Raw genomic sequence first — 15459 nt, 5'->3', positions numbered from 1 at the left:
ATCTTTTTTAAAAGACTTAGAGCTAATTCCAGTGTAAATCTTAAATAATTAGTACACCATGTGAACCCCCAAGTGAATCGAAATGTATATAATGTCAATACATGCGTCAATATCAGTAAAATCAAATCTACACTACTGACAGGTTTCATCAAGTACTTGTGATTAAAAACACTGTACTGGGGATCTTTTAACAAAGGCTAGTGTTGGGCTGCACCCCACAGGCCTACAAGCCTTGTACATGCTGAGCCTCGACCTAAGTGAGAGCCTGGAGTCAGTGCCAGAGACGTCAGCGGTTTAATGCAGCGGTCCCCAGCCTTTCTGGCACCAGGGACCAGTTTCGGGGAAGACAGTTTTTCCACAGACCGGGGCGGAGCAATGAGGAGCCGCAGATGAAGCTTTGCTCGCTCACCTCCGGCTGCATGGCCCAGTTCCTACCGGTCCGCGGCCCAGGGTTTGGGGGCCCCTGTTTTAGTGGAGCGGGGAGGATCTTACATGTCGGAAGCAAGGTCCTGGAGCAGCACCCCATCAAGTGCAGCAGGCATCGCGCAGAGCACGGCAGCAGTCTTGGCTCCCGGGAGAAGGGGAGGTTGCCAATTATAGGGGGAATTGAAGTCAGGTTGGCTCATTAGTTACCAGGGAAACCAGCAGAGGGGCACGCCCCTCACCTCCCCTTTAGTAAACTATCCAGGTGGAGGTGTTCTGATCTAAAGATTAGAACAATCACTAGCTGGGGCTAGAGGCAAGTTTGTAGGAGGATCTCTCAGGTGAGTAGGATTTAAGTAAAGCAGGGACTGGTCCAGCAGGGGATGTAGAGAGAGCAAGAGAATAGCCATCTCAGGTGGCCTGACTACACAACTAGCAACTGGCCTATCTGGGAAGATAGGAAATAGGGGTGAGGAAGGATTGACGAGATGAGTCTGGAAGCCTATCTCAATTGGTATGGTTTTACCTGAAAAAAAAAAAAAAAATTCTGGTACAACTCACTGTGATCTAAAATGCAAAACGGATGGTTTTATGTGGCTAATAAACAATTTCTGAAGAGAACACATTACATTCTCTTAATGCTCTGCTGGAATAAGTATGTGGACGGAGAAGACCGCAGAATAAGAAACACGTGCCATGATGGATGGACCAGCTAATCTGATTTACTGCCCAGGCAACTCCCAGAGATTAGGTGTTTAAGCTGAGGGAACAACATCAGTATTCTAACTATATTTATATCATTTCATAGCCACGGACCACCAGCTTCACCACCTTTGTGGAGCTTTAATGTAAAAAATGTAGGATATTTGTTCTTAAGTCCAATTCCTTTATGTTCCTTAAAATACATACCATCCTGAACATTTACAAGAAATAGCATAAAAACTCTTCACAGTTGAAAGGCAGAGATGTATCTTATTTTTATTGGCAGTTAATGTGAGGCCTACAGTGTAACAGCTGTCTCAATAGCTACGAAATTAACGACATAAAATTGCAAAGCCTAGAGCGGCCTGTTCCCTGTGAGGACAAACAGAAAAAATGAAAAAAGGCGCCTTGCCCTGGTTTTGAAATTACAAGAAAAGTGTAGAATTGCCTGCTGGAGGATTCGTTTTTAATTATTTCATTTCCAATATAACTGTATTCATCCAGTCAGACTTTGTGGGTGTTCGGTTTGTCTTTGGAATAAAATCTTTTCAACAGGCACTTGTTAATTTACCAAAGACTCGAATGGCAAGGGTGAGCCTGGGGGCAGGAACCGGTGAAATACATCAGGGAAAAGCGGGAAATAAGACTTTTTTTTTTTTTTTTTTTTTTTTAAAGACCTCTTTCCCGCCTCTCTTCTAAGAGGAAGCCGCCAACACTGCTTAGGTTTTATCTCCAAGACAATAGCGCCGCTCGCCGCCTCCAGTGCAGCTCAGGCTGCGCGCACCGCCCTACTCGCGCCCCTGCCTCACCTGTCCCCCTGCCGCACTAGCTCATCAGCCCCACGAGTCACCTGCTCCACCGGCGTCCCTGCCTCACTGGTCCCTGTGCCTCCCACCCCACGAGATCATCTCCCCACGAGTCTCCCTGCCCCACCAATCCCTCTGCTCCATCAGTCCTCTGGCTCTCCAGAACCTCTGCCCCACCGGCTCCCCTGCCCTTCCAGTGCACCAGTTGAGCGGCGGCCGACGTGACGAGCCCGCAGCCCGGCCTGCGCCTCCCAAGCCGGAGGGCGAGAGCCGGGAGCGCAGCCCCGATTCCCTGGACGCCCCTGAGCGCCCTGCGCCCAGGGTGCCTGCACCCGAGGCCCCCAGGCGGACCGCCCTGCGTCTCGCCTCCTCCCTGGACAGGGGCCTCTGGGCTTGTTTGCTTGTCCTCATCCCCGGGCCAGCCCTGCTCCCTCCTCCCGGCGGCTGCAACAGCCGTTTGCTTCCTGCGGTGTGTTTCTTTTTTTCCTCTCCTAGGCTCCATCAAAGGTGGCTCTGTTATTGAAATATGAAGCCATTTCCTCTCCAAAACCCTTGGTTACTCAAAGCGGGAATCAGTGGACCTATATACTCTCCCAGAAGTTATAAATAAATGTCTATTTGTTCTGGAGGCGTTTTCCCGCGCGTCCCAGCATCTTCCCCAGTGGTTATTTTAGGGGCGCGCGCGCGCGTGTGCGTGCGCGCGCCCTGTACCCATCTGGTTCTAATCCTGGGTATGGATCCATAAGCCAACCCCACCCATCCTGTCTGCCCCTCGCATTCTTCACTCTATAAATAAATCTAGGTTCTTTGAGCTCTGTCACCCAGGGATACGACAGCAGTTGTTTGTTTGTTAACGGAGATTCAAACTCGATATCAATACTGAGTCCAGTAAACAAGAAAGCATACTTCTGGCAATTTGGGTGAAAGGGTACCTCAAGTTTAGGAAGCTTTATCCGCTGTTGTCATAATTACCTTTCTACTTGGTTACCCTGGATCTACTTTGGGGAGAGGGAGGCGGGAAAGCGAGGACCTCTCCTACCTTTGGATTTTCCTTTTAAGCAGAGGATAAAAAGCAAAATGAAAATTCACTGTCCTCGCTTGTCTGCCTCATCCCGCTGCCCCACGATCATTCCACAAGCCCCTTGCCCCATCCCCTCTGGACAGATCCAGGAGGTGTGCTGTGAGTGGGGGGCTTGTGGTTTTAGCTACGGCTTTGCCTGAACCCCCGAGGAGCGGGTTACTCGGGGATCGGATCAGAGGGCAAAGTCATTTAACAGGCTGCTGTTTCACAAGGTCTGGGCGCTGAGCTGCCCCTCCTTTCCTCCCTGAAGTTTGCATGAAGTGCACGTTAGGCTGTAATTAGGGGATCTGGGAGGAGAACTTTCCTGGTGACGCTGCTTTGCTTTTCTTCTGCTCTTGGTGAGAAAGTGCCTCCTTCTTCCCAGGACCAGGACCTCTGCCATCCAGCGCCACAAAGAGACATTCTGCGCGGCGCAGGCACACACACACACACTCACACAAGCACACACACTTACCCAGAAACAAACTTAAGGTGAGGGGAAAGAGCCCTAGCTTCACTTGATCTCCAGGCTCCAACTTCAGCAGGACTTGAGAGCATCTGAACTTCTGGATTTTAGGACAAGGTAAAACTTCCATAATTTTTTTACTCTTTCTGTCAAACCTTGATACCTTTAAGATTTCAGAGAGCAATGCATATCATGATATATGTATACATTAAAATAACTTTTCTTTAATTTTCTTTTGAGTTTAACATGACATCTCAACTTTTTTTAAGATGCATATTGTCAGATAAAATACTGTACTGCAGTAAACAAGCTCAGTCTCAACTGGGGCGAGAATTAAGTCCAGTATCCCAGCTTTTGCTAGTGCTACTATAAATCTGGTAGATGCATGGTTTCCAAGTGGCAGCGTTTCCATCTGTATTTCAACAAACATTTTTATAACACCTGAAAAAAAGGATAGTATAGGCTGAAGAAAATGCTGAGGAATGGGAAGGTCCATTCCACATGTATGAGTTTTCTTTTAGAGAATATGTAAGTTTATGTGAAAAAGAAAGTTACTGTAATGATAGGTAATACCTGTTAGATTGATAATCTTTGAGATGTTACCAGTTTTGGTCTGCTCTTCTCAACTTAACTGTGAAATTAAGATCATAGAATTATGATGCTTTTCATATATAGAATGATGTTGGTAGATAATATTAATGCACTGAAAAGAAGATTTTTTAAGTCATGGTTGGTAAGATTACTTTTAAAAGGTGCTTAAAGGAATTATTTGTGTTGAGACTGTTTATTCACCATCTTAAGCAAATCTGAACTCTTTTGGGTTGAAATGAAGTTGTTCTCTTCCATTGACTATGACTGTTGTGTTCCAAATAAGATGGTTTATTATTTTGAAAATAAGTTATTTTATTTTCATTTACCCCTGGAAAAATACACAAAGTAGCCAATACATTTGGGAGTTTTTAGGGTGGAAAGTGTTCCTGTACACGTTCCAGCGTGATGTCATAAAATCAGACATACCTCTTGGAAGTTAATGGTTCTTGAGAAATAAAGCCTGTGAATTAATTTCTGAACGCAATGTAATATTTATTCATTACAAATGTAGTTTCTGGTAACCATTTCTATTTGATTATTTCAGTGTACTAAATTTGCAGTCGTTTTATACACTTTAGTGACTTAGATATTTTAATGGACTCATAAAATGGGAATATTGTTCCACCAAAAATACATATAGTAGTTCTCTTTGGATAACTTTTAGTGTGATATTTCTTAATCCTTACATCAGTTTTTAACTTCAGTTCCATATATTTTTATGAATAAAGAAGTTTTTCTTTCATTCAGTAAAATAGAATGTATGCCAAATGCTGGTTGAGCATTTAAGCTTTAGCCTTTAGACACTTTGGGACTATATGTTCTTAATAATTTAATTTTTAAGCTAAGAGAATGACTACATGTTTTGGTAATCTCTTCAGAAAACTGAAAACAGCCTAAAAATGGGAAAACTAGATAAGAAGTAATTTTGTTTAAATGTAACTTAATGATCAAGAGAAACCCAACAACCTCCAGACCACTGGTCTCCAAAGAGAATGAACCTAGAGGCCAGTATTCCAACGAGGAGTGTTCAGTGGGCTTGCGCTTTCTGTGAGAAACAAGCAAGAGGGGAACATCATGTTCTTATAAAGTGAGCCATTTATTGTCAGCTAGGCCCTGTCTCTCAGAGGAATGACTGACACTGTAATTTAGAAGAACTGAAGATACTTTCACAGAGAAGAATCGATTCATTATATCCCTAGTGGTTTCACTTCCTTTTCCTTCCTTTGGGAGCTGGTAACACATCCAGGATAAATACATTCGGCGAACTCAGAAAGATGCTTTATGAATAGATGGTCTACTAAACAGTCCTGCCTTTTAGCATCTTGGATGTGGAATGTCGATATTTTCTGAGTAGTTGAAGAAGTCTTTGAATCTTAAGGTAGCACAGCACTTCATCTTTGTAAAGATGAACAAGAGGCATATTCAGGAAATAACTCCCTTTCTAAGAAATGGTTTTCTTTTCATTTCCTTTTGCCCCATGCATGTTTTATTTTCCAGGTTACATTTTTTAAATAATGGTATTCCACCAGTTAAAATTCCAGCAAAATGCAGAGCAAATTTGAAAATAACCTTTACATTATAGTCTTCTGTTACCTTTAGTTAATTTTCCGACCTCCTGTATTCCTTATTAGTAACCCTAGTTCTTAGCCTATGGTATTTAAATGTATTCAGTCTGTTATTTAAAGGTAACGATATATTGTTGGGGAAAAACTGGAATGGAAACCTGAATATTCTTAGGATTTTAATCAATAGTGTTTAAGGAGGATTAGAGGAAACAGCTGGTTAAACAAATATTAGGTGTAGAGTGGACGCGATGGTATAAATTAATAATGCAGCTCTTTATTTACACTATGAATGGGAGGGTCTGTGAAGGTTCCACGTGTGAAGCACGGTCCCTATGTGCCACCTAGTGGACAAGTCAAAGAAAGCTTTCTCATCAGCCTCTTAGTAAAAAATTCTGAGATTTCTATTTTGTTGTCATTGAACACTAACTGCAGGCCAGACGTTGGGGTAGGTGCTCAGAGTAGAAAATACAGCAGCTGACTTTCGTATAATTTAAAAATCAAGGCACCACTTAATGGTTGATTAAATTCCCGGTAGCTGCATTTAAAATCAGTTTACTCTTTACTGGGTAATTTACCATCAACTTTCTGCCTCCATGAGGATACAGTTTAATAACCGTAACTCGCTTCTAATACAGGATTGGTTTTTGGCAGAGAGGTCATGACCTAGCTTAAAAAAGGATGGGGAGAGTTTGAATCTTGAATCACTTTCTCAAATGGAAATAAATTTCTATAAAGTTTACTGTTACTGATTTTAAGTGGGTAACTAATGACTAGCTTAAAAGGTTAGCACACTGATACTAGCACATATTATTACATATTCTTTAGATTTTTTTCACTAAATGCAAAAGGATAAGAGTAAAAGTTACTTTGGGGTAGTGAGGTATGCTTTACAGAATATTGCTCTCAGACACTAATGATCAGCACGTAGGACAACTTCATCTATACCTGTTGTTCGTATGTAGTTTTGAAGCAGGAACATTGCTTCTAAGTCGACATGCTAGAAAAAAATCTTAAGCAAGAAGAATTACAAGGAAAGCCACTGTTGGAAAAAAGCATCAGGGGCTTCCCTGGTGGTGCAGTGGTTAAGAATCCACCTGCCAATTCAGGGGATACAGGCTTGAGCCCTGGTCCTGGAAGATTCCACATGCCGCGGAGCAACTAAGCCCATGCACCACAACTACTGAGCCTGTGCTCTAGAGCCCGAGAGCCACAACTACTGAGCCCACGAACCACAACTACTGAGCCCATGTGTCACAACTACTGAAGCCTGTGCGCCTAGAGCCTGTGTGCCACAACAATGAGAAGCCCGCGCACCACAACGAAGAGTAGCCCCCGCTCGCGGCAACTAGAGAAAGCCCGCACAGCAACGAAGACCCAACACAGCCAAAAGTAAATTAATTAATTAATTAAAATCATCAGGATATCATAGGAGATTAATCCATCGGAATATTGCACAGAGACTTTTGAAAAACTTTTCTCTGGGAGATATATGAATTATTACTCCAATTGGCTCTTTGTAAGATACATGACTTAATGGCAACAGCGTTCAGCACATCAGCCTTAATCAAGACAAGTTCTGAAATTCAGATTGGAAGGAAAAATGCCTCAGTTGGGGAAAAAAAATGATTAATTTGTTGCTTGCTGAGCTCTGAAGGTGTAATCCACAAATCGAGTTAGGCCTGCTCGTGTGGAATGCAACCTTCCCGCTTAGGGGACTTTGGTTTTGTGTACAACAGCGCGACCTACTCTGTGAAAGGAGAGCTGCTCATTAAGTCTTTCTTCATTAATGCCACAAAATTATAGCCTGACTTGATCGGAGGTAATTGTTGGAATCAACATCAACAATCATGTAAAATAAAGCATATTATCTTAATTCTTATTTCCAATGAGTTATTATCCACCAGAAACACAGCATTCTGTTAACGATTTCATCTGATCATCCTTGTGATTTAGCGTGAATCATAGATTCATTTTAGTGAGAGATTGCCTAAATGTCAGAGGTCCTCAAAGTAGAAATTTAGTCATGAATTGGAAAACTGTTACAAGAAGTTTTAACGGTTTCAGGCGACTTGATACTAGAGAAGAACAAACTCTACAAGAGAGAACCAGCCAAGCTTTCTGAAATGGTCTGATGCTACTGGGTTCTTGGCTGTATTGTAGGAGCTCTGCAATAATGGCTTTTTCCAGTGGTGGAGACTTGGAGGGGGCTTTGCTGGGGCTGAAGAGTTCTTAGCTATATTCAGACAAAACCAGGTTTGTTTAAAATAGCAAATGTTGCTGGACTATTCTGAGCTTCTATTAATTGTTTTATAGCTCAATAGGGGATGGGGGAGTGATATCTGAGATGGGGGTATTGCAAGAAAGCCAGGGGGCTATTTGCAAAACAAAACAAACAAACTCACAAAGTTTTCTAAATAACCTAGAAAAATTACGGAAATTCAGTGATAGGTTCTCAGTCTTATAAGGGCAACAGAAATTTCCCCTTTTGGCCAACCTTGCTTAACCCAAAGAGAACACAATTTACTTGATTGGTTCCAAAATTCTGATTACTATATTCCAATTCCATTTACTGTGTTAAATAAAATCCAATTAAGTTAATAACATTCAATTATTTTTATGATAAATCTGGATTTTCCTCAACTTTTCACAAAGTTTTATGGATAATGTTTCAGCTTAGTCTCCACCTATATGGTGTGAATTTTCCTCACTTTGACTCTCTTATTTGGAATTTGGAGATCACCTCAATCGATCATTCACGCGTTCATTTGTTCATTCAACAAAAATTTATTGAACATTTGCTATTTGCCAGGCACTGTGCTAGCTCTGAGTGCTGGGCCCTTCACTTTATACCATGAAAATTGATACTAAAAAGATCAAAAAGCCCACATTTGATGATAATGAACGGAAAATGTTGCAAGATGCTGAGGTACATTTTAAGCGACAGAAACAACCAAAATGTTCTCGCCTCATAGTTTTTGTATTAGGAGAATTTTGAGCATGCATCTTTAAAATCATTTTCCCTTGTTTGCCGTCTCCTAGCTGAGTAAGAGCTTTGTTTCTTGGTTGTGTGGGCACAGATGGGCCTGAGAGGGCAGCTCTGACACTCCAAAACCCCAGGAGGGCAAGGGTTCCAATAATCTGTCTATTTGGCTGGGGAGGAAAAGCAAAAATTCATTTGTACACAGTTGCTGTCCACCAGTTGGGAACTAAAATTCAGCCTGAGCACAGAATGATTTCGTGCTTACCGTTTGCACCAGCCTCCATGCTAGGTGTTACAGAGTCACTGGCTCAAGGAGTTCACAAGCCAGTGGAGAAGACAGATGGACGCACCTCATGAATCACTAGTAAAATGTGCCAAGTAGGTGAAGCTGGCCTTCCTAGTATCCTGGGTGTCTTTCCGTGGCACTTAGCCAAACTCTCCAGCAACCCCCGCCCCACCTCTTAAACTGAGACTCCTGCCCTCCGCTCCCTACCCCAAGAATTTGATACTTCTCTGTTTATTGATTTCTTGACTGATTGATTACACCCAAGTGTGAATGAGTTCCACTCATGCATTTACATTTCAAGCCTTTTATCTCTGTAAAGTAAATGTTTTGTTTTCTGTGAAAAGAATTTCAAGCATCTGGGGGCCTTCCCACCCTCACACCACAGTGTATAATTAAGCCGATTTAGTCCTCCATGGTCTTCAATCTGTTATCCCCATTCCATATGTGAGGCCACAGAGATTCCCTCAAGGCTTGTTTCTAGAAATGTGCAGGACCTTGGGTCCTGCTAACCCACGGCCTGATCAACCTGTCCTTCCACCCTCCCCCCAGTGCTTTGCCCGGACACAATCTCCCTCCCACATCGCAAGGGGCATCCCAGCCCATCCCTTTGAACCCTCCTGTTCTCTTTGCTTGGGTCCTCTCAGCCCTTTATTACCATGCTTGGGTGGCTGCCCCTGGACAGGTAGAACACCTATAGCTTCTTATGTTCTATGGTTTGAGCCCTTATGTCACCCCAAATAGATGGACGGAGCAGTGGGAATCCACATATTCAGTCCAGAACTCCTCTAAATCAAGGTTTTGAAGGAGGAAGTATGCATAGGACAAGCACAGGTATTAGCCATCATGTTGAAAATATGGGTCAAAGCCAGCATCTTTTTTAAATGTGTGCTCAGGTACTTTCCAATTGGTTTCAGAGAAATTTCAACATCAATGCTAACTACAGATTCTGGAAAACTAACTGGAGGAAAAAAAAAAACAGTGAAAATTTGCCTTGGCTTTTTAAACAAATGATCAGAGTCATTTGTTTAAATATTTTCCTATTTTATATTTGACATAGGGCATACAGATAATCACGTTATTAGTTGTTTCAGATTTATTTACGTTTTCTTTGATTATACTCCTTTGATTATGCCACCACTGATGCTCCTGTAATATAAAGATGTGTTCATCACTTTTTAAATTGCTAAGACTAATGACCCAGATTGAGAGACTTGGTTTCCTTCCCCTACTTCCCTGCAGCTTAGAGTACAGTGATCTTTGACCTGCATCAGTCACCTAGCTGGAGGATATGAGTGCCTGACATTCAGTAAGTGTCCTATAAATGCTTCCTGTTGTTTCCATCAGTGCCTAGTACCATGCCAAACTTGAGGCTGGAGGGGTCTCCCCGCCTTCTCTTCCAAGTGCCTATATTTCAGATGTCTGAACACCTCCCAACCCCAGGCCACGCCCTGACTCTGCCTTTGTTTCCTTATCAGTCTTCTTCTTAGCTTTCAATGTCACTAAATTCATAAACTCTTCTCAGATTAAAAAATAATTATTGGTATAAAATTAATAATGTAAATAAAATTAATTGATAATTTTAATAAATCTCCAAATTTAAGGAAATTGAGACTGGAGGAAGGAAACGAGTTTAGAAAGGACATGGAACAGTATAGGCACGATCTAGTAAGGATACACTGATGGGGGAGAGAATTTGAGGATCGTGTGAATGTTTCAAGGGCAGATGACAACATGAAGAGGGGTGCAATTGACTAAGATTGGGAATAAAGGAAGAATAAAAGTTTCTGGAGAAAACGGTGAGTCTAATATAGGAAGTACCCATGGGACAGCCGAGAACTCATGTTAGTTAAACGTACATACTTAGGTACAGGGGAGAAGTCATGGCTGGAATAGATATTTGGAAGTCTTTAGTATTAAAATGGTAGTTGCAAATCATACGTAAGAGAAAGGAGTTTATTCCAAGGAAGAACAAAGGGAGAAACAGTTGACCAAGGACTAAAACCCAGGAAAAAAATTGGTAAGAATGAGTTTGCCATTATTTATATATGATTTTAACTTTCATTTTATCAACAATAAATGTCCACCGAGATGAATAACATCAATGTTTTATTAATTCTTATATCTCACAGTCTTAGTCAGTCCTCTGCACATAGAAGGTGCCAGACATGTTTGTTGAATTAAATGAAATTAAAATGGCATTTCCGAGCCTTCAGGCTCTAATGACAGATTTTCATAATGATAACCCTGAGCATGGGTAAGCCCCCAAAATGTCTGAATTGCAGTTACTTATTCAATTGTGTCCAAAACTGAGCTAGCTTTAAATATATGTTGTTGCATTTTGTTGTTTGAAAATCAGTAATCAATGTGTGGTGTAGATAGTAATTCACCACAGTACTTGATTAATCTTAGCCCATGTTGTTTAGCTTAACATATAAATGAGTTCGCCACAGAATGTAGCCTAGTTCAAGTCCATTTATAATTCTTTTTCTGGTTCCTTGGTCCTGAAGACCTCTAAATCTTCAGTCAGATTTGGAGTCTAGAATCCTGGATTTCTCTGCAACTTGCTTTTTTTTTTCCCCCTAGTTCTTCTCCCTCCTGTTGCCCCCTACTTGGGTTACCATGTAAACTATATTGAAGAATTGAGTAATTTTCAGTATAAGTATGTCCCAAATATTGCATGGTACATTCTTATACTAAAGAGATTATTTGCTGTTTATCTGAAGTTCAAATTTAACCGGTATCCTGTATTTTCCATTGGCTAAATCAGATAACCTTACCCACCTCCCACATTTGTGTTACTAAAGCCAAAATATGGCAAACAAGAATTTCTTCATGAGATTCTGAACACTCCCCTTGTAAAGGCCAACAAATGAAGTTACTGAGTGAATGTTCACGAGTGAGATAAATGCATTAAAAAGATACTGTAAATAAAATTATCTAACTACAATATACCAATCAAGATGCAAATTTATAAAACATTTATAACTACTGTATGATATACCCTGGATACTAATAGCTATCTTAAGAATGCCATGAGTGTCTATCAGTGATGTGTTTTAGTCTATTTTAAATATTTAAAAATAATGTACGTTTCAAAATAAAACTTTTTAATTTTCACATCTTCAAGTTGGCAATGATAAAACAAATTAATTGCTTTTAAATGAAGGAGAATACATTTAGAAAAAATTATACAATGTACAATGGCTATAAACTCTTAACTATTCTAACTGCAGAATATCTGAAAAGGATCTTTTCGCTTAATTATATGTCCTATTGTAGTTGTGCTGCCACCTTGTGCTGTTTTGAGATATGACCCAATTTAACTCAGTCCGTTAATGTGTTGTACCAGATTGACAATTTGGTCAACATTACAATGATTCCTCACATGATTAATATTTTCCATTTCACTCAGAAACACCACATACTTCAATACCAAGAAAGGGCCCTCAAGTATTTAATGTAAATATTTTCTAGGAGTTTAATGTATTAAATCCCTCGAGATAATCACTAAATTATAAGTCATTTAGTACTGTATTAATTTATGTTTTATGGGTGAGTATAGGTTGTATCTGCCTGTATGTTTGGTCTACTTAACCTTTTAACCTGAATTTCCTATAAACTCCTTGAGCCCAACATGTCCAAAATTAAACTCATTATCTCCCTTCTACCAAGCCTGGTCCATGTCATCTCTATATAGATACCAAGACATTTCATTTATTATCCAAACCAGGACACTTTCGAAAGTGAAATGAAATGGGGTGCCTTACTAATTACTCCAGCAAAACAGGTATAAACCAAGACTGTCTCAAGCGAACCGGTCTTCTTATATATAGGTTAAAAATCATCATAATCCCAATCACCCAAACTAGAAAATGTGGAGTCACAGACTACTGTTTCATCAAACAGACCTGGAACCTCCATCTCAGACTTCCTTCTACCTACTTGCTCCCTTTCATCTCCACTGTCCATCACACTTGTCAACATTCTCATTAGCCTTGTCCTGTTGTCTGCAGAGGCACCCAGCAGGCCCAAATCCTTTTTCAGGGTACATCTAACAGTCCCTTTCCTCCACAGCTGCTCCAAACTGCTGGCAGCTGCTGGGAGAACTCATCACCCTGCAGCATGGGGCCAGTGCACAACTTCATGGTATCTGATTTCAGCTGGATCTTTAATGCTATGTGGCCATTCTACCATATTGCTTGAAAGTTTTTGCTTCTCCAACTTCCTGCAGCAGATATCCAAGCCTCCCTAATCCTGCTAAAAAGAGAAACCATCTGTAAAGAACCTTCTCTTTGTCCTGCCACCAAAACTAGTCCCTAACACAACCTTCTTTTCCCTTCTGTTAGGAAAAACAACAACAGAAACGGATCTCTCTCCTTTGCCTCTAAGCATCTCAGGCAGACATTGTCCCCTGAGTTCTAGATCCCGAATCCTCCAGTCTTTTCAAAGATATTCGCTATAAATTATGCTTTTTCTCTCTTGTATTCATCACCCTGTCCCACTCTGGTAATTTCCTCCTTTTGGCATTTGATCATGGTCAAATCTTTTTGTCCTAAAATTATCAGACATTCCCTAACCTCACATACATCCTATCTACTCAGCTTTCTCCTTCCCTCACAGCCAGACTTCACTCTGAGGGCAAGAAGCACCCCGTGCTCACTCTCCACCCCTTCACCCATCCACTCCTCAGCCCACTGGCAACGTGCTTTCTCCTTGCACTCCAGTAGAACACTCCTCACCAGGGTCACACCAATGAGTTGTTTACAGTATGTTTGCTGAGTGGTATTTCATGCTGGTGACCACGTTCCCTTCACAACAATCTCTACCCTTTGCTTCTGTGACAGCCACTCCCCTAGTTGCCACAGACTTCTTTGCTGACTCCATCTCAGTCTGTTTCAGGCTTCCAAGAGCCCGCCTGCCCCTTGGCAGCTCTGTACTCTAACAGCTTCCACCCAGGACACCTCACCCTACCTGTACTCTTCCATCTACTCCTCTGCATTACACCACTCTCACCTGTGTGCAGATGAGTCCCAGAGCTTTATATCTGGCCCAGAATTTTCTCCCGAGTGTCCGGACCACAAACATCTCACAACTAGGAAGTCACCCTAACATCTCAAACTCCACAGGTCCCAAATCAACTCCTTTTCTTTCTCCTGAATTTGAACTTCCCCCAATTTTATCTAGTTTAGTAAATGGCACCATCTTCTCTTCACTCAGTTTCCAAAAACCAGAAACATGGGAATCATCATGTAGACCCTAGCCCATAAATACCTCTTAGATATATACACCCTTTTTATCTCCATTAGCATAAACCTTACCCCTAATTGCCACCCTCTCTTCTCAGATTCCTGTAAACCTTACCCACTGGTCCCTGTGTCTTACTGCTTAGATTAGAAAGTCTTACTGCTTTCTAATGCATTCTCCCACATTCTCTCACACTTTCTGAAGTGTAAATGGAAAAGACTTGCCTGCTAAAATCCCTTCAATGCCTTTCTATTGCTGTGAAAATTAAGTCCAAGTTCTTTAATATGATTGGCAGCGTTCTCAGTGACCAGCTCTAGCTTACCTTTCCAGCCTCATCTCTCATCTAAAGTGACCCGGCATCCCAGCTGACAGGATCAAGTGACCAGAAAAATTAAAACAGTAAAAACAGATCAATAGCTCTAAATATTAGAGTTATCAGATGCAGATTTTATGTTTATTTTAAGAAACTGCGTCCTAAGAAATTTAGCAAAGAACTGGAAACTACAAAAATATGATTCAAATGGAAACTCTAGAACTGAGAAAATGTAATAACCAAAATTAAGAACTCAGTACATGAGTTTATGAAAAGTTTAGATACATTGAGGAGATGATTAGTAAACTGGGAAATACTTCTGAAAAAATAACCAGACTGAAACCTGATAGAAAAAGGATGAAAGATACTGGAAGGGAAAAAAAGTAAAAGGCACGTGGGGTATAGACACTGGTGTCCCGGCAGGAGAATCAGCAAGTGGGGCAGAAACAATCTCTTAGAAATAATAGCTTGTGACTGTCCATGTCAGGGATTCAAGGAGCACTACAAAGCCCAACAGGATAAAAACCAGAAAATAAAAAAATGAAAACCTCACAGCCAGGCATGATTATAGAAAAACTGCTGACAAAAACAAAGAGAGAATGTTAAGAACTTCCAGAAACAAAAGACTTCAGATAGACTAACAAGTAGCCAAATTAGCTAGTTGGAAATTTTGCTTTTCTTTTCACTTTAGGAAAATGCCAAAAATCAGTCGGTTGGCTTGGTTGTCTTCTGGGTGGATCTTATCGAGTCAGCCTACTCTCTCTGAGAGCAAAGTCTTCAAGCCTAGAGGGACAGCAGTGTGGCTGGTTCCCCAAAGGAGCTGCACTGAGATAAATCTTAGTGGTGACTCAGTTCCTGCAATCTGTTCTCAGATGCTGTACAGTCCTATTGCTATCTAGGAAAATTCTGGAAGCAATTTGGGAGTCTCCTATCTATCTTTATCACTAAGATTATTTTAGATTACAAAGAAGAAATAAATATGATTGAGAAGTTGATGATTTATGCCAGCGATATATATATATA

General features: G+C 41.1%; 1 protein-coding gene across 1 annotated transcript in view; it reads left to right on the top strand.

The window, feature by feature from the left end:
- Nucleotides 1-3157: 3157 nt before the first annotated feature.
- HAPLN1 (hyaluronan and proteoglycan link protein 1) overlaps nt 3158-15459 on the top strand; it is a 69894-nt gene continuing 57592 nt past the window's right edge. Inside the window, exon 1 of the mRNA XM_029217871.1 lies at nt 3158-3574. The gene's annotated coding sequence lies outside the window, so the exon portion shown is untranslated. The remainder of the gene's footprint in view (nt 3575-15459) is intronic.

Source organism: Monodon monoceros, unplaced genomic scaffold (genome assembly GCF_005190385.1).
Source record: "Monodon monoceros isolate NGI ecotype Baffin Bay Population unplaced genomic scaffold, NGI_Narwhal_1 Super_Scaffold_12, whole genome shotgun sequence".
NCBI classification, from domain to species: Eukaryota; Metazoa; Chordata; class Mammalia; order Artiodactyla; family Monodontidae; genus Monodon; species Monodon monoceros.
Note: the sequence above shows the minus strand (reverse complement) of the source record. Positions and strands in the feature narration are given on the sequence as shown.